General features: G+C 45.1%; 1 long non-coding RNA gene across 1 annotated transcript; it reads left to right on the forward strand.

The window, feature by feature from the left end:
* The first annotated feature begins 10,222 nt into the window (after positions 1-10,222).
* Positions 10,223-14,434, forward strand: LOC138984912 (uncharacterized). Its single transcript, XR_011462164.1, has 3 exons — positions 10,223-10,469; positions 11,695-11,759; positions 13,013-14,434. It is a non-coding gene; the product is annotated as an uncharacterized lncRNA (long non-coding RNA).
* The last annotated feature ends 5,650 nt before the right edge of the window (positions 14,435-20,084 follow it).

Genomic DNA, 20,084 nt, shown 5'->3' on the forward strand with positions numbered 1-20,084 from the left:
AAAATGCCATGTATTATTAGCACAGTGCTTCATAGTATATAAAGGGCTTGCACATACTTTTTCTAATTTGATCCTTAGAGAGACCATGGGAGGTGAGCTAGGCATATATCATTACCCCATTTTACAGATGAGGGATCACTAGGGGAATTAACCTTTTTGCTTGACTGTTGTGTTCCAGGCACATGCCATAAGAAAACTCATCTAGGCCTCACAACAACCCTCAGAAATAGATATTATTACTTACCACAGAGATCAGGAAGCTTGGGGCTGAGAAGCTGAATGATTTGTCAAAGGTTGTGCATTTCATTAGCAGCAGAACCAGAACTAGAATCAATTTCTCCTGACTCACCATTGAAGACTCTTTCTAAGACACTGTATTTTGTGTGTGTAACTGGGGTGAAATTTATAACTATACAAGAAGTTGTAACTAAAGAGAGTTTTCTTTTGTTTTTTTTTTCAGATTCTCTCTTGACTCCTCTCCGTGTTCAGTTTTTTCAATCTAGATTTTCAATCCTCTGTGACAGAATCAAGATACTGGGGAGAGAGTGTTGGAACTGGAGGCTAAGCTGAGTTGTATTAGGAGAGGGAGTAAGTGGAGGGGAGGTGGTTGGGGAATGTCTTCTGGGCAGAGCGTTGAAAGTTTTGTGGGTTTAGCAACTGGGAGACCCTAGAGCAGCTGCCAGGTGGGAAATGGGAGAAGAGAGAGAGAGGGATTTCATAGAGTCTGTCTCCGGAATTTAAATTCGATCCCTATTACTATTCAAGGCTATGGTTTTTCCTGTGGTCATGTATGGATGTGAGAGTTGGACTGTGAAGAAGGCTGAGCGCCGAAGAATTGATGCTTTTGAACTGTGGTGTTGGAGAAGACTCTTGAGAGTCCCTTGGACTACAAGGAGATCCAACCAGTCCATTCTAAAGGAGATCAGTCCTGGGATTTCTTTGGAAGGAATGATGCTAAAGCTGAAACTCCAGTACTTTGGCCACCTCATGCGAAGAGTTGACTCATTGGAAAAGACTCTGATGCTGGGAGGGATTGGGGGCAGGAGGAGAAGGGGACAACAGAGGATGAGATGGCTGGATGGCATCACTGACTCGATGGACGTGAGTCTGAGTGAACTCTGGGAGTTGGTGATAGACAGGGAGGCCTGGCGTGGTGCGATTCATGGGGTTGCAAAGAGTCGGACACGACTGAGCGACTGATCTGATCTGATCTGATTACTATTCTTGAAGAGATTCAGGAAAATTGACATAAATGTAAAATTACTTTTGGCCACTGAATTGTGCTCATTTATATGTGATACTGTACAGAAAATAGGTCACATAGGACCCCAGTTTATATTAAGGTTATGTATGCATGTATTTGAAAGTGAAGATGTTTGAATGTGAAAGATAAAGTGTGAAAAATGATTCAGTGGCAGAGTGGGAAGGAAAGAGACAAGGGAAGGAAGAGAAGCAAAAGAGAGAGAAACAAAGAAAGAGAAAAGGTGGGGAAGGTATGAGAAAAGTGGATCAGATCAGATCAGTCACTCAGTTGTGTCTGACTCTTTGCGACCCCATGAATCGCAGCACGCCAGGCCTCCCTGTCCATCACCAACCCTGGGTAAAGAAATACAGAGAAACAACTGAGAAATAGAAACAAATTGGCATAAAGTAAGTGTCTTCTACTCGTTTCCCAAGCTCTCTGCTACTGTGTTTCTCAAACTGTCATTAATTATTAGGAATATATTTTCCATGGCTACTCACTAATTAGACACATGCATAACTGGGAAAAACATTTTTTTCAGGGATAATGCTTACGCTTATGGTCTTCCTTGAGCCACATTTACCACTCTTCATGTCCTGTGTAGTCTCCCTCCCACATGGACCCTGGGGTTGACCAGGTAACTGGCTTCAAGCAAGCCATTAGCAGGATGATGCAAGAGAAGGCTTGCTAAGTTCTTATACACTAGGGCTTTTACTCTTGGGATTCTGCTTTTGGGATACCCCCACTTGGAATTCAGAAGTCATACCCTGGGTGCCCAAACTAGCCATATGGAGAGGCCACTCGTTGGTGCACCGAGGCCCTGACTGCCCACCTGAGCTGAGCTCCTGGACAGCCTTAACTTGCCAGCCATGCACATGGGGCATCTTGAAAGTGAGTTCTCCAGTCCCAACTGAGCCACCCAACTGGTGCCCATGGGGGCAGAGATGAGCTGTCTTCACTGAGCCCTGCCCAAATTCCAGAATCATAAAAAAATAGATGTCATTGCCCCAAGCTCACCAAGTTTTGGGTTGGGTTTGTTCAGCAGCCATAGATAACCAGCCATTCTAACTGCACTCGGGGCACCATGGTAGTTTCTATGGTATTCAACTCTATTTTATTTTTCAAGGTGTTAAATTGATTTCTTGACCTACTAATGAGTTTTGATCCACAGTTTAAAAGTGCTGACCTAATCAATGATGGATATGTTTGAGAGAATCTGTCTTGTAACCTCTCTCTCTATCTCACTGCTCACAGGATCTGTGACAAAAGAGACGAGAGATGATCTCCAGATGGCACCCAGCCCAGACTTACTTTATGCCAACTGGTTTCTATTTCTCTGTATCTCTTTGCCTTTATCTGTCCATTTTTATAATACCTTCCTCCTTTTTTCTTTCTTCTCTGTTTCTCTCTCTTTTGTTTAGGCTTTCTCTAAAGCCATCTGGGTCTCCAGGTAGACAATTTTACTCAGTAGATGATTTTACTCAGGGCAACTATTTAGCCCTTTTGCATGCCTGGCTCTGAATCTTGTGAGCAAGCATGGTCTACTGGTACCCAAGATACTGAATTTATCCCTCCAAACAGAGGATGATTATCACTTCCTCCATCCATTTTATGCCCCATATACCCATCTTATGCCCTCTGTTTCTCAAGACACCGGGTTAAGATGAAGCAAGCATCTCCCTGTCATTAAAGACTCTTATAGCACAGTTCAGTCATTTCAGTCGCTCAGTCATGTCCGACTCTTTGCGACCCCATGAATCGTAGCACGCCAGGCCTCCCTGTCCATCACCAACTCCCAGAGTTCACTCAGACTCACGTCCATTGAGTCGGTGATGCCATCCAGCCATCTCATCCTCTGTCATCCCCTTCTCCTCCTGCCCCCAATCCCTCCCAGCATCAGAGTCTTTTCCAATGAGTCAACACTTCGCATGAGGTGCCAAAGTACTGAAGTTTCAGGTTTAGCATCATTCCTTCCAAAGAAATCCCAGGGCTGATCTCCTTCAGAATGGACTGGTTGGATCTCCTTGCAGTCCAAGGGACTCTCAAGAGTCTTCTCCAACACCACAGTTCAAAAGCATCAATTCTTCGGCGCTCAGCCTTCTTCACAGTCCAACTCTCACATCCATACATGACCACAGGAAAAACCATAGCCTTGACTAGACAGACCTTTGTTGGCAAAGTAATGTCTCTGCTTTTGAATATGCTATCTAGGTTGGTCATAACTTTCCTTCCAAGGAGTAAGCGTCTTTTAATTTCATGGCTGCAGTCACCATCTGCAGTGATTTTGGAGCCCAAAAAAATAAAGTCTGACACTGTTTTCACTGTTTCCCCATCTATTTCCCATGAAGTGATGGGACCGGGTGCCATGATCTTCGTTTTCTGAATGTTGAGCTTTAAGCCAACTTTTTCACTCTCCACTTTCACTTTCATCAAGAGGCTTTTGAGTTCCTCTTCACTTTCTGCCATAAGGGTGGTGTCGTCTGCCTATCTGAGGTTATTGATATTTCTCCCGGCAATCTTGATTCCAGCTTGTGCTTCTTCCAGCCCAGCATTTCTCATGATGTACTCTGCATAGAAGTTAAATAAGCAGGGTGACAATATACAACCTTGACGTCCTCCTTTTCCTATTTGGAACCAGTCTGTTGTTCCATGTCCAGTTCTAACTGTTACTTCCTGACCTGCATACAGGTTTCTCAAGAGGCAGGTCAGGTGGTCTGGTATTCCCATCTCTTTCAGAATTTTCCACAGTTTATTGTGATCCACAGAGTCAAAGGCTTTCACATAGTCAACAAAGCAGAAATAGATGTTTTTCTTGTACTCTTTTGCCTTTTTGATGATCCAGTGGATGTTGGCAATTTGATCTCTGGTTCCTCTGCCTTTTCTAAAACCAGCTTGAACATCTGGAAGTTCATGGTTCATGTATTGCTGAAGCCTGGCTTGGAGAATTTTGAGCATTACTTTACTAGCATGTGAAATGAGTGCAATTGTGTGGTAGTTTGAGCATTCTTTGATATTGCCTTTCTTTGGGATTGGAATGAGAACTGACCTTTTCCAGTCCTGTGGCCACTGCTGAGTTTTCCAAATTTGCTGGCATATTGAGTGCAGCATTTCATAGCATCATCTTTCAGGATTTGAAATGGCTCAACTGGAATACCATCACCTCCACTAGCTTTGTTTGTAGTGATGCTTTCTAAGGCCCACGTGACTTCACATTCCAGGGTGTCTGGCTCTAGATGAGTGATCACACCATCGTGATTATCTGGGTCGTGAAGATCTTTTTTGAACAGTTCTTCTGTGTATTCTTGCCACCTCTTCTTAATATCTTCTGCTTTTGTTAGGTCCATACCATTTCTGTCCTTTATCGAGCCCATCTTTGCATGAAATGTTCCCTTGGTATCTCTAATTTTCTTGAAGATATCTCTAATCTTTCCCATTCTGTTGTTTTCCTCTATTTCCTTGCACTGATTGCTGAGGAAGGCTTTCTTCTCTCTTCTTGCTATTCTTTGGAACTCTGCATTCAGATGCTTATATCTTTCCTTTTCTCCTTTGCTTTTCACTTCTCTTCTTTTCACAGCTATTTGTAAGGCCTCCCCAGACAGCCATTTTGCTTTTTTGCATTTCTTTTCCATGGGTATGGTCTTGATCCCTGTCTCCTGTACAATGTCACAAATCTCATTCCATAGTTCATCAGGCACTCTATCTATCAGATCTAGTCCCTTAAATCTATTTCTCACTTCCACTGTATAATCATAAGGAATTTGATTTAGGTCATACCTGAATGGTCTAGTGGCTTTCCCTACTTTCTTCAATTTAAGTCTGAATTTGGTAATAAGGAGTTCATGATCTGAGCCACAGTCAGCTCCTGGTCATGTTTTTGTTGACTGTATAGAACTTCTCCATCTTTGGCTGCAAAGAATATAATCAGCCTGATTTTGGTGTTGACCATCTGGTGATGTCCATGTGTAGAGTCTTCTCTTGTGTTGTTGGAAGAGGGTGTTTGCTATGACCAGTGCATTTTCTTGGCAAAACTCTATTAGTCTTTGCCCTGCTTCATTCCATATTCCAAGGCCAAATTTGCCTGTTACTCCAGGTGTTTCTTGACTTCCTACTTTTGCATTCCAGTCCCCTATAATGAAAAGGACATCTTATTTGGGTGTTAGTTCTAAAAGGTCTTGTAGGTCTTCATAGAACCGTTCAACTTCAGCTTCTTCAGCGATATTGGTTGGGGCATAGACTTGGATTACTGTGATATTGAATGGTTTGCCTTGGAAACGAACAGAGATCATTCTGTCATTTTTGAGATTGCATCCAAGTACTGCATTTCAGACTCTTTTTTGACCATGATGGCTACTCCATTTCTTCCAAGGGATTCCTGCCCACAGTAGTAGATATAATGGTCATCTGAGTTAAATTCACCCATTCCAGTCCATTTTAGTTCACTGATTCCTAGAATGTTGACATTCACTCTTGCCATCTCTTGTTTGACCACTTCCAATTTGCCTTGATTCATGGACCTGACATTCCAGGTTCCTATGCAATATTGCTCTTTACAGCATCGGCCCTTGCTTCTATCACCAGTCACATCCACAGCTGGGTATTGTTTTTGATTTGGCTCCATCCCTTCATTCTTTCTGGAGTTATTTCTCCACTGATCTCCAGTAGCATATTGGGCACCTGTCAAATACACTTTTTCCCCCTCCCCTGCTGGATACAGCAATCCCTGTTCAGCATTATATTTTGCAGAACAAATATGTCAGAACCACTTGGGGAGCTTGTTAAATGCAGATCCACAGGCCCCATGAAGGGTTCAAAAAGCCCTCCTTGAGAGCGGTACCTGAAAACCTGCATTTTAATGAGCTTCCCAGCCAGTTCTCCTGCACATGGTTATATAGGTTTAAGTATTCTAAGGGCCTTGGTCTAGATCAGTGCATTTTAGTGTCTCCTGCCTCAAGTCATAGAAGAAATATGTTCACATTCTGTTCCTACACACACGTACATATCTGTCAGGGAAACAGAAATTTCATCAAACTCTACTGTTGATGTATGCTGCACTTTGAATTTTCTATCCTGTTTTTTATTTCTTTCAAAGGCTGATTATAACTCATTAAACTGCTTTTATGATTCTCCAGTGGGTCACAGTGTGTGGTTAGTAAAAACCTGGTCTAAGGAAAACCAGGCTATATATGTAGCCAGGAGACACGGCAGATTCTCCAGTTTTGCTATAATAGTGATCGTTTGGAATTGCAAGCCTGCTCTCCATCTTTTTCCAATGTGCCTTTTGATTCTACTGCTAACAGGGCTCATATTCACATGTGTGTTGTGTGCTCAGTTGTAAAGAATCTGCCTGCCAATGCAGAAGGTACAGGAGATACAGGTTCAGTCTCTGGGTAGAGAAGATCCCCTGGAGAAGGAAATGGCAACCCACTACTTGCCTGGAAAATTCCATGGACAGAAGAGCCTGGTGGGCTACAGTCCATAGGATCACAAAGAGTTGGAGAGGACTGAGGGACTAAACAATGACAAATTCACAAAGCACACACTTAACCTCCTTCCTCTTTGTCAGGCTGGAGCTCAGGCTGTAGCTGAGTTGTGAGTCTGGGGCTCCCTCCAGGACTCAGTTTGCAAGAACCAGTAGCTCTAAGAACTTGCAGTTGCTGGAAGAAGGGCATAGGGCAGGAAAGGACACTGCAGGGCTGTGACAGTTCACCTCTGCTTTCCCCCCATGGTGATTGTTCCCAAGTCCTCAGGAAGCAGGGGCCAGAGTTCCAAGTCCGCAAGTGGGGTCCATGAAGGGCTGTGTGTGCCTCCTGCAAGGGCAGAGCTTCTCCAATGTCCAGCTGCTCTAAGCACCTTCAAGGCACCTCTTGGGACTCCCAGAAATGAACTGGAGAAGGCCGTGATAGCCAATAATTTAAGCAACCTTGTCTTAAGTTTATTTTATTTTTTAAAATGTTTATTTATTTAGTTCTTGCTGTGCTGGGTCTTCATTGCTGCAAGCTGGCTTTCTCATGGGCTTTCTCTCGTTCGGGCAAGTGAGCTTCTCATTGTGGTCACTTCTCTTGTTGCGGAGCACTGGCTCTAGAGCTCGAGGGCTCAGTAGTTGTGGCACACAGGCTGAGTTGTCCCACAGCACACAGGATCTTCCTGGATCAGGGGTTGAATCCATGTCCCCCTGCAATGGCAGGTGGATTCTTAAACACCGGGCCACTAGGGAAGTCCTCTTTTCTTGAATTTATATTTTCATCTTCTGTCACTTCTTGGGTGAAGTTCCCTAGATTGCCTTCTATGTCAATAGGGCTTGCTCATCCCTAACCTACTTCTTTCAAATGCAAAGTGAGCGGCCATCACAGGCTACTTTAGAATTGCAGACCAGTCCTTATTTCCTGTCCCATCCTCTCTGGGCCCTTGACCTTCTTCTGTTTCATCCTTCAGCCAGACAAGGCCCCATTTTCTGTCCTCAGATTTCAGCCTCTTTATCCTCTCCATCATTTTTGACATTTGAGACCAGCCACCAAAATCAAAACAGATTCAAAAATGTGCCATTTATGGTGTCCAAGAAAGGCAAATGGATCCCTAAATGATTGATTTAGTGGTTGCAGCTGGGCCTGGATGTAGACAGACAGCTAATGAGGTAATTTTTCTAAACGCAAAGTGTAAACAAGATAACAGCTCCCTCCCTCTCTCTCTCTCTCTCAGTCTCTCTGGGTTTCTCTCCCTCTCCCTCAATTTTCTGCAGAGATGCACATACCAATTTGCATTTTTACACTGTTGTGAGTTGAATTGTATTCCCTCAAAATAATATGTTGGGAGTCCTAATACCCAGAATGTGGCCTTGTTTAGAGATGGGGTCTTTGCAAAGGTGATCCAGTTAAAATGAGGTCATTAGGGTGAGTGCTAATCCAATGTAATTGGTGCCTTTAGGAAAAGGGGACAGTTTGGACACAGAGAAAAACATGCAGCAGGGGAAGATGATATAAAGTGACACAGGGAAGTCATCATTCTACAAGCCAGGAGGGGGGCCTGGATCAGATCCCTTCCTCACAGCCCTCCAAAGGAACCAACTCTGCTGACACCTTGATCTCAGACTTCCAGCCTCCAGAACAATGAGACAACACACTGCTATTGTTTAAGTTACCCGGTCTATGGTACTTTGTTAAGGCAGCTGCAGCAAATGAACTCATGCACATTTAAAACAGTTTTCTTCAGAAAGAGACTCACAGACTTAGAGAGTGAACTTACGGTTGTCACGGGGAAGGATATGGGGAGGGACAGTTAGGGAGTTTGGGATGGACATGTACACACTGCTATAATTAAAATGGGTCACCAACAAGGTCCTGCTGTATAGCACAGGAACTCTGCTCAATGTTATGTGGCAGCCTGGATGGAAGGGGAGTTTGGGGGAAAATGGATACAAGGATATTTATGGCTGAGTACCTTCGCTGTTCACCGGAAACTATCACATTGTTAATTGGCTGCACCCCAATTCAAAATACAAAATGAAAAACAAAATGGTTTTCTTCTTGTTATTTCAGTTGGTCATTCTCCTTCCTGAAGTAGGGGAGGGCAAAGAGGGTGAAGATTTCCTGTGAAGTTGTGAGGCTTATGGTTCAGGGTTCTTGACTATACCGGTCCTTCTGAAGCCCTAGCAGGACCTCCTGTGATGTCTTCACGTGGTCGTATGTTTTTATAAAATGTGCCAATGATGTTTAAACAGCCGTTGCTTACAACTGCTGACTCTTCAGGGCAGCTTCCTTGCCAGCACACATTCTATCACATCTGGTGGCCCTCTGGTTTTCTTAGACCTGGATAAAGAGAGTTTGAGTTGAGAATGTAGACAGCTGGAGTTTAGCTGGTTACATGTATGGTTTTTGGTCACTCCTACCTATAATTAAGGGGCTTCCCAGGTGGCTCAGTGGTAAAGAATCCATCTGCCAATGCAGGAGATTTGTGAGACTCTGATCCCTGGGTCGGAAAGATCCCCTGGAGCAGGAAATGACAACCCACTCCAGTATTCTTTCCTGGAAAGTTCTATGGACAGAGGAACCAGGTGGGCTACAGTTCACGGGGTCACAAAGAGTCAGAGTTGACTGAGTATACACACACACACACACACACACACACAGTCACCCCAGTGGAGGAACAGCTTCCACGGAGGCTTCTATTGGTGCCTTTGTCCATTCACCTTGTAATGGGACACAAAGGTTGTAGGCCAAAGTCAGGTTACTATCTGAAGACAGCCCATGGCACCCGGCACCAGAAGTGTGTGGGTAGTGGAGAAAAATCAGGTTTGAAACATGAAGCCAGAAGCTAGTCTGTGGAAATTCTTCCAAGCATCAAATGCATAAAATTATTAGTCCTTAAAAGTTTAGTATTCGAGGGGTGTGGCGATGTCTTTGGTTAATAAAAGTAATCATTTTATTAAATAATTATTTTAATCAATAATAATAATGAAATTATTTAATGTGAACAAATGTATTTTTCTGGATTATGTGACATTGGTAGTGTCTGCCAGCTTTTTAGAATTTATCATTTGTCACGATTTCATTTCTTATTTGAAATACTTGCTCTTGTACCTGATTTCACTGAATGTTGAGGACCTGCCACATGCGAGGGACTGAGAAGCCGAGAGTGAAGCAAACAGGCAGAGAGCTTACAGCCAAATCGGGGTAGGTGGGGGGAGACTGACACCAACAGCCCTGCAAGTGGACCGCCATCTGCACGATCGCTGAAGTGTACTGTTCCCCGGGGGGAGAAAAGGTCATTTCCAGTAGGAAATAACATTTTCTTATCACCATTTCCTGACAACCACTGCCTGTGTGGTGCATGAGCAGAGTGAAACAAAAGCTGAGTTTAAATTTGAGTGCTGGATTATCTGCCAGGTTCTCTCCCTAGGAATGTCGTTCAGTTCCAAAACACAGGCATCACGACAAAACACTGAAATCTACTCCGCAGAGTCACTAATCGCCACCAATTAAACCAGAAGGTAGACCTGCTCTTGCCCAAACTTCACCATAACAGGGAGGATTATCAGACTCAGAGGCGGGTGCCCAGGAAGGGCTCCTTCCTTTGCTCATTCAATCATCGAGCGTGTGGGTCTCGACCTGACGGACGTACCTGATCACTCATCACCCAGCGCTATTTCGTCTTTGGGAAGGTTCAGAGTTGGCACCGCTTTTGCTTCAGCCACAGAAAGGGATTTGCTGATGAGAGGACAGTCTTCTTCAAGGTGGGGAGAGTGGAAAAGTGACAGTCTGGACCAGAACTAACAAGACTCACAGCGGGAGAACAGGTTGAGGAATTTGGCCAATGCAGACAGCCTTGATGGGAAGTAGGGGGCTGACATGGTGGAAGGCAAGGGGCCAGAGACGGTTGATGGGGGACCTGTGTTCAAATGTGGATTTTATTCTTTGGGTCACAAGGAGCTATTAATGTTCCTGAGCCCCAGGGGCAAACTGAACCCAGTTCTGTTTGAGGATGATTAGTTTATCAGCTATCTGGCCCCAAAAGGATGAGTTTGGAAGCAAGGACGTAAGACTGATGGTGAAAACTAGGCAAGAGTTTGTAGCTCAGAGTGTGGGGATGGGAGAAAGATATGCTCAGGAATGGAGGGGGTTAACTCCAGGGGCACCACAGATCTCCAGGCAGAGAGAACAGCAATCAGGCCCCCAGGCCATGCTGACCTTACTCAGCATCATCCAATCATCAGCCTCATTAGAACACCTAAACCCACGTGGATGTCTGTGATTGTGTTGTCCTAATTAATTCATCCTCGTCAGAAGACGCTATTCAAATGCTCAGCCCACCCCCCTCCTCTGAGTGTGGGGACCAGGGGTGGGTAAAACACAGTCCAAAATTTTCCAACTTTGGTGGCATTGCAGGAAGGAGGATGCGGCGGGATCATTTGTTGTGGTGAATCACGGCTGTGTCTTCCGCAGCTGCCCTGTGCAGGAAGGTTGGATATCACAGATATATTTTTGAGACTGCTTTATAACAACCCGTGAGAATCTCCTTTGTTTTACGCTTCCCTGAAGCGGAGCTGCTGAACCACGACTGCTTCCCAAACAGAAGCTTCGGCTGCAAATCAAGGCAGTCTCGCACCTGCAGGGCGCAGGTGGCCAGAGGTGGCTCTGGATGATCATCAGTCTTTCTCTGCCACACCTTGGAGCCCCCGAGTCAGCAGCAGCCGCCGTCTGTCTTTGGGTCCGTTTTGGCCACAAAGGCAGAATAGGCCTGCCCCAGGAAAGCAGGTTCCCCCCGCCCGAAGCCTTCTGTTGCTTTTTCTGTTCATCCAGTTGCCACCCAGTTGGGTACCCTCCTCTGCGAAGCCTTCCATTCCATCCCTGAAGACCTCTTTCTCCTCTGACCCCATGTAGACTAGACTCACTTGGTGTTTTTTGGCTTGTGCTTCCTGTTTCTTCTCTTAGATTTATTTTCTTTTTTCTTTCTTTCAGGCTCGAGCCTATTCTTAGCCTCCTCCAATAAATTAATTCTTTGAAAGGAAGACTGCGTCTTATACGTAAGGAGACATATACTCTTTCATCTAAATCCAGAGGCTTCCAGCAGTGGCATAGATATTGCTGATGCCTGTTCGTATTTTCTTGACACTCACAGTTCTCACGTGTGGGTGCGTGCTAAGTTGCTTCAGTTGTGTTTGACTCTATGAGACACTATGGACTGTAGCCCGCCAGGCTCCTCTGTCCATGGGATTCTCCAGGCAAGAATACTGGAGTCAGTTGCCATGCCCTCCTCCAGGGGATCTTCCCGACCCAGGGATCGAACCCACATCTCTTATGTCTCCTGTGTTGGCAGGCAGGTTCTTTCCCACTAGTGCCCCCTGGGAAGCCCCACTGTTCTTATACATGCTCACATTTTCTGACTGCGAACCTGAGGTCTTTGTTCACTGGAGCACGCTGGAAAGGCCAGGGTTTGTGCACAACCCAGGAGCAGCCCACAGCCAGTGATGGCATGTGGATACCCAGCTTCCTCTGTTGGGATGAGTCTGTTTTACGTAGTCTCCCAGAGGCCCCTGGTGAGATTGTCCACAGAAGTAATCTGCTCCTTAATAAACCCTGGATTGACTTCTTCCCTTCTTGGGTCGTTTCCCCATGCTCCTACCTCCACCTCCCAAACAAACTATTTGCATTCAAGTCTTTGTCTCAGGGACAACCCTGGCCATTAGCAAGGTGCGGTGGTCCTTCTTAAAGACTTCCTGTTTTGGCCCTGCCTAACCTGTTGCTTGGAGAAGGCAATGGCATCCCACTCCAGGACTTTTGCCTAGAAAATCCCATGGACAGAGGAGCCTGGTAGGCTGCAGTCCATGGGGTCGCTAGAGTCGGACACGACTGAGCGACTTCACTTTCACTTTTCACTTTCATGCATTGGAGAAGGAAATAGCAACCCACTCCAGTGTTCTTGTCTGAGAATCCCAGGGACGGGGAGACCTGGTGGGCTGCCGTCTATGGGGTCCTACAGAGTCGGACACGACTAAAATGATGCAGCAGCAGCAACCTGTTTGTAGCCAAGAGCACTTACTCACCTTTTGCCAATTGAATATATGAATGGATTTAAAAAATGCTCCATTGTACCTCTGCAATAGCATTTGAACCAGCTTTTCATAGCACAGAAAGGATTATATGTTTCGCTTGTCCATACTGGTTTCTCCCTCATATAAATACTTCATAGCTTCTCTCCTCTCCTCCAGCCACTAACATCTCCATCCTCATCTTTACACTCAGCTGATAACCTCACTTCTTGTTTTACTGTGAACAGAGAAATCATGGGAAGAGGTGCTTTCATGGATTCCTAGCGTGTCTACCTGCCACCTGCATCCGCGCTCTGCCTCTCCATCTGGCTTCCTGTTACGGCCAGTCAGCTGTCCACACTTCTCTCTCTCTCCTCCTCCTGGTCTTCACTCATCTTCTGTCTCTGGAGAAGACATTTCTCGGTTAAAATAGCACCCCCTCTTACTCCCCACCTCCTAGCCTCTGCCTGCTGTTTCTCTAGAGCCCTTCTATCCACCTGGCTTCCTGCACATCATGCTTCTTTTTATTGCCGCCCCTCACCACCCTGTTTTAAGTGTGTACTCTGTGTGAGCAGGAATCTTTAGTTTGTTTATTGCATTAAAAACTGTACACGGAAAGAAGAAAGGTGGAAAGGGTGGCAGTTGTTTGAAGTGAGAGAATTAAAAACAGTTTAGCGTGTGAGACCAGAAGCAGACCGTAGACATTAATCTGGTCCAAATCTCTTGTTTTAGGGGTGAGGAGATGTAGGCCCAGAGGCTCTCTGGCAGTTAGACGAAGAGTGGGGATGGGAAGCTCTCAGTCTCAGCACCTCAGCTGGGGTTAATTTCACAGTTAATTTTACAGCTCATTGTCACAGACCTGGCATTCCAGTCTCTCGTTCTGTGATCCTTGGGGGTTAGTTTACTCTTGGTGCCTCTGGACTTTGGTCACTCTTTTCCTGCTGTGCTGTCAGCTCCCCCAAAGACCTTCAGAAGCATGAACTGGGGTTTCTTCCTCTGAAATTCCCAGCGCATAACCCAGCACTTTAAGGGATGTGAGTGGGGGACCCAGGGGAGGCCTCCTGCCCGCTTCTAAGCCTACGATTGTAACAAAAGCTGTTGCTGCTGGGCATCCTCCAAGTGCCCCTACAGTACATGAGTGCCTCAACCTTGGATAGTGCCTGGAAAGGTAGGCACTGTTTGCCCATTTTATGGATGAGGATGCTGAGGCTCAGAGTGGAGCACACTGCTGCAAGCTGGTAAGAAAAGGTGTCAGGATTCATTCTCACCACATTATGGATAGAGAGCCATGGGGCTGGAAGAGTAGAAGAAAGATGGCAGATTAGAAAACTTGCACTTGGGCTTCCCTGGTGGCTCAGTGGTAAAGAATCTGCCTGCCGACGCAGGAGACACGAGTTTGATCCCTGGTCTGGGAAGATTCCACATGCCATGGAACAACTAAGCCCCACACACTGTAACTATTGCTCTAGAGCCCAGGAACCACAACTATCAAAGCCTTAGTGCCTAGATCCTGTGCTCCACACGAGAGAAGCCCCTGCAATGAGCAGCCCACACCCCACAACTAGAGAAGCGCCGGCAGTGAGAAGCCCCTGCTTACTGCAACTAGAGAAAAGCCCGCGCAGCAATGAAGACTCAGCAGAGCCAAAATAAATGAATAAATACAATTTTTAAAGAAGAGAAAACTTGCACTTGCTGTGTGCTTTTCTCTGACGCTTGTATGTCCCCCAGGAAAAGAAAAAGCTGTCCTCTGATCAGGGTGAGCTCAAGGGCTCAGTGACTGAGGTGGATTCTTTCCTGAGACCAGTTTGGATCAGGCAAAGGAGGGAAAAGGAAGGTGCTAGATGTTGGAATAAGGCAGGGGGCCCAGAAGGTGCAGGGATGTGGGGATGGGAAAGCAGGGCCACCGTAGGCAAGTTCACAATTTAGCTGATAGCACAGGACAAGGAGCCAACAAATACTGATTGATTGGCTGGTTGATTCCCATTGACACATCCCACCTTAGCCTCAGAGACAGAGTCCAAGGTGTCGGACTCTCTGGATTTGGAATTTTAGCGATAACAATTTTCAAGCTGGAAGCAAATGTAGATCCACATTGAGCTGAACACTTTGCTTTGCAAGTAAATTGTACAACCTCTGTAGCCACAACATGCTTGGAGAAGCTGGGTTGATTTCCTGGCTGTAAAATCTCACAATGCCTCCATTGGAGGTGTTGATTGATATGCTAAGATTCAAAAGTGAGCATCACACCTGCCTCTTCAGGACAAGATAAAAAGTACTGAACAACTTTACAGGCAACTGTGTGGAGGGAGGGCTGAGCCCGCCTGCCAGGCTTGTGTGAGACCTGAGCTCTCACCACCCAGCGGATGGTCAGAGCAGAGGATGGACGAGATCTGGTCCAAAGCTCTGGCTTCACTAAATGGGAAACAGCTCATGGGTGGGCAACTCAGCCAGCGAAAGCGATCTGGTTAGAGGTCACAGGCGAACCAGAAATACACCCCGGGGGCCCTTTCAAGTCTGTCCCCGGGTTTCATGGACCCTATGCCATGACATTCTGGGGCAAAATGGACACGTGTGTGCCTGGGTACCTAAAAACTCAACACCAAGGCCGCTATCTACACATGCTATGATATTATTAAAGGCAAGACCACCTGGGCAAAGGCTTTTGCTAGAAGTACACCTAGGAAAGGTTTCCATTTTCCTGAGCTGGAAGAACTTAAAAGGAGAACATGAATCAAGTCTCAGGACACTGCAGCTCATGGGACTTGTACTGGAAGACAGCTGCTCGTACGGCCATTTGGAACAAGCCTACTACACTACCGCCTGGAAGAAAAGGAATGTATAACAAGAGCTGATGAAGAAACAGTCCCTGAAAGTGTGAGATTGCTGAGTTTCTCCCCAAGGTGCTGTCTGAGTTCAGGTCTTCAACACTTCTCTCCCAGACTCTCCGAATTGCCTTGTCAAACAATGTTTACCAATGATGAAAATATTTTAAGCTACAAGAAAATGCAGAGAAAAGCAAAACATGCTTACCACCATAATTGAACAAACGTTTATATTCTCTCATTATATACATACATATTGTATATGGTGGGCTTCCCGGGTGGTGCTCCTGGTAAAGAACCTGCCTGCCAATGCAGGTATATGTAAGAGATGTGGGTTTGATCCCTTGGAAGAGGGGCATGGCAACCCACTCCAGTTTTCTTCCCTAGAGAATCCCATATACAAGGGAGCCTGGCGGGCTGCAGTCCATAGGGTCGTACAGAGACAGACATGACTGAAGCAACTTAGCATGCACGATGCACATTGTATATGATACATATAGATGTATACATTATATACATATAATATATGCATTATATATATAATTACATCATATGCTCTATACATAGTAATATTTTATACATTCTATGTGTATTATTACAGTATATGTATATTCTGTAAGATCTTACAGAAAATTCTAAATGAACTTTTTGGCCAACCCAATACTAATACATTAGGTATATAATCTTACTGATGAAGCCCCTTTCTACCTCCCCGTCATCCTATTCCCATCCTTTCCTCCTCTCCCTTTACTACTGGCCTGAAATTTCTCCTTCCCGGCTGGGTCATATGATTGATCTCATCCTGGATATACTTTCTGCAACTTTTTTCATTCAACACTATGTTATTAAACTATATCCATGTTGATACATGTGGATCTAGTTTATTCTTTTCATTGAATTAATTTTATTTTCATGACCCCATTGTAAAGTCTATTATTTTAGTTTTCTAGGGCTTCTATAGTAAAGTATCACAGACTGGATGGCTTAAATAGTAGACATTGGTACCTGACAGTTCCAGAGGCTAGAAGTCTAAGAGCAAGGTGTTGGCAGCATTGGGTGTTTCTGAGGCCTCTCCCCTTGGCTTGAAGTTGGCATCACTTCCCCATGTCTACATGTGGTCTTCCCTCTGTGCCTGTCTGTGTCCAGTGGATAAGGACCCACCCTCCTGACCTCACTGTGACTTAGTTACCTCTTTAAAGAGTGTGTGCGTACTTGCTCAGTTGTGTCTGAATCTTGGCGGTCCTGTGGACTGTAGCCAGCCAGGCTCTTCCATCCATGGAATTTTCCAGGCAAGAATATTGGATTGGGCTGCCATTTCCTTCTCCAGAAGGTCTTTCCAGTCCTCTTTAAAGACGTCATCTCCAAATATAATTACATTCTGAGGTAGCGAAGGGTTAAGGCTTCAATAAATGAACATTGGAGTTCACATATGCAAGCTTCAATATAGGTCCCTTGGGGGACATATTTCAGTACAAAAAATTATTCTTTTTACAAACAACACTGTAATGAGCATCTTCGTATATGTCTCTGTGAACCTACGGTAGGATTTCTGTGGGGCTGATACTGGAAAGTGGAGTCCTGGATGCAAAGGTGTACACACTGAAAGCTTATTAGATGTTGACAAATTGCTTTCCAAAGCTGGCCTATAATTTATCCTCTTACTCTCAGCGTGTGAGTATTTCATGTATGCGTGGTATCGTCAGACTCTTGGCAATCTGATCATTGTGAAAAGACAGCACTCTGTGGTCTTAATTTTAATTTCCTTGATTGCTAGTGAGGTTTACAAACATTTAGAGGCCACTCATGTTTTCTGATCTACAAATTGCTTGTTCACATCCTTACCTATTTTCCTGTTCTGCTTTTACCTTATTGATGTGCAGGAAATTGATACCTATTCTAGATACCAGTCCTCAGTTAACTATAGTCATCTCTTATTAGATCTGCTGGCTTCCACTGTCTCCATTTTTCAATTCCTCTTTGAGGATCTTTACCTTCTTTTGTTCAAGCTGGTTTTGGGAAAGGCAGAGGAACCAGAGATCAAATTGCCAACATCCGCTGGATCATCGAAAAACAGTACAAGAAAAACATCTATTTCTGCTTTATTGACTATGCCAAAGCCTTTGACTGTGTGGATCACAAGAAACTGTGGAAAATTCTGAAAGAGATGGGAATACCAGACCACCTGATCTGCCTCTTGAGAAACCTATATGCAGGTCAGGAAGCAACAGTTAGAACTGGACATGGAATAACAGACTGATTCCAAATAGGAAAAGGAGGACGTCAAGGCTGTATATTGTCACCCTGTTTATTTAACTTCTATGCAGAGTACATCATGAGAAACTCTGGGCTGGAAGAAGCACAAGCTGGAATCAAGATTGCCGGGAGAAGTATCAATAACCTCAGATATGCAGATGACACCACCCTTATGGCAGAAAGTGAAGAGAACTAAAAAGCCTCTTGATGAAAGTGAAAGAGGAGAGTGAAAAAGTTGGCTTAAATCTCAACATTCAGAAAACAAAGATCATGACATCTGGTCCCATCACTTCATGGTAAATAGATGGGGAAACAGTGAAAACAGTGTCAGACTTTATTTTTTTGGGCTCCAAAATCACTGCAGATGGTGACTGCAGCCATGAAATTAAAAGACACTTACTCCTTGGAAGGAAAGTTATGACCAACCTAGATAGCATATTCAAAAGCAGAGACATTACTTTGCCAACAAAGGTCCATCTAGTCAAGGCTGTGGTTTTTCCTGTGGTCATGTATGGATGTGAGAGTTGGACTGTGAAGAAAGCTGAATGCCGAAGAATTGATGCTTTTGAACTGTGGTGTTGGAGAAGACTCCTGAGAGTCCCTTGGACTGCAAGGAGATCCAACCAGTCCATTCTAAAGGAGATCAGTCCTGGGTGTTCTTTGGAAGGAATGATGCTGAAGCTGAAACTCCAGTACTTTGGCCACTTCATGCAAAGACTTGACTCATTGGAAAAGACCCTGATGCTGGGAGGGATTGGGGGCAGGAGGAAAAGGGGATGACAGGATGAGATGGCTGGATGGCATCACCGACTCAATGGATGTGAGTTTGAGTGAACTCCTGGAGTTGGTGATGGACAGGGAGGCCTGGCGTGCTGCGATTCATGGGGTCACAAATTGTCGGACATGACTGAGCGACTGAACTGAACTGAACTGAACCCTCTTTTGAGAGACCACAGGATAAAATTCAGACTCAGTAGAGCCTTCCAGGCCCTCACAATCTAGCTGGAACCTTACTTCCCAGCCTCACTCCCTCCCCACTCTCCCTAGATTCCCACTGCTGAGGATCTTTGCATATTACTCCTACTGCCTGGATGCCTGGTTTCTCCTTTGATTATTGCAGAAATCACATCCTTTTATATCCAGCTCTGATATCAGCTCATGTAGGGAAGACCCCAAAGTCCTTGGGCAGAGACAGAGGACAGCTTCTGCGTACCATCACCAAAGTACCTGCCACCTGCACCAGGGGCTTGTGGATGAGTTCCATTTCCTCAGCCAGAACCTGAGCCCTACCAAAAGCAAGCAAATCCCCCCTTATTCATCTTCATGTTCTCCATACTGGTACATGCTAAGAGCTCGATATTGGCTCAGTTTAATTTTTTAAATTCTGAGATGTTATTTGAGAGAATACAGTTGTTCATGAGTAGGCAGCAGTAAATAGAATTGCTTAGTTCATTCTTCCTGCCTGAAATTCACTCAGTTATCCCCAAAGTCATAAACTTAGGTTCACAAAACAAGCTCCACAGGGTATAGAATGGGAGAGATGAAGCTTAGCAGCAGCGTGAGGCCAGAATAGGGGAAATTAGGAGGAAGCCCATTATGAGTGAACTCTGAGGGGTGGTTCTAGGAAAACTACAGCAATGTTGAGACAGGGTAATGAAAATGTAGCATCTAGAAGGAGACAGTAGTTCTAGTCTTCTCTCATCAAACCACTGCTGGGCCTGTGTTCTAAGCACTACACTTTTGAGGGCGGGGGGTGGGGGTGGACACAGACCATCTACAATACTTTCACGAGAGAGGAGTAAAGGGTAAGAGCCCACATCATCTGAGGCAGGATGGACAGAGCCAGGGCTATTCATCCTGGAGGCTCGATGACACTGAGTGTTAACTTCTCTTCAAATACAGTGTGTGAGGGGGTTGCTTTTTGGTACAGGGACTAGAAATGCCCTATATCATTGCACAAGTACAAGCAAGACTGATGAAAGAAATTTACAAAAAGATTTCTGCCAGCTAGAGTAAGAAATTTTAAGCATCTGGAGGATTAGAAGATGGTTTGGCTACTTTGAGGAGTGAGGACTGCTCTGTCGGGAGAATTATTTATGCAGTGGCTGGGCGGTAAGGCATAATGTTCAGGGGGCTTGTGGATCAAATGGTGATTTGGTTTGAATTAAAGGACCTTTAAGGTCTTTTCTTATGCTTGAGCCAGTGTGGCTCAGATGGTAAGAAATCTGCCTGGAATACAGGAGAC

The sequence above is a fragment of the Bos mutus genome, chromosome 23 (genome assembly GCF_027580195.1).
Source record: "Bos mutus isolate GX-2022 chromosome 23, NWIPB_WYAK_1.1, whole genome shotgun sequence".
Taxonomy (NCBI): domain Eukaryota; kingdom Metazoa; phylum Chordata; class Mammalia; order Artiodactyla; family Bovidae; genus Bos; species Bos mutus.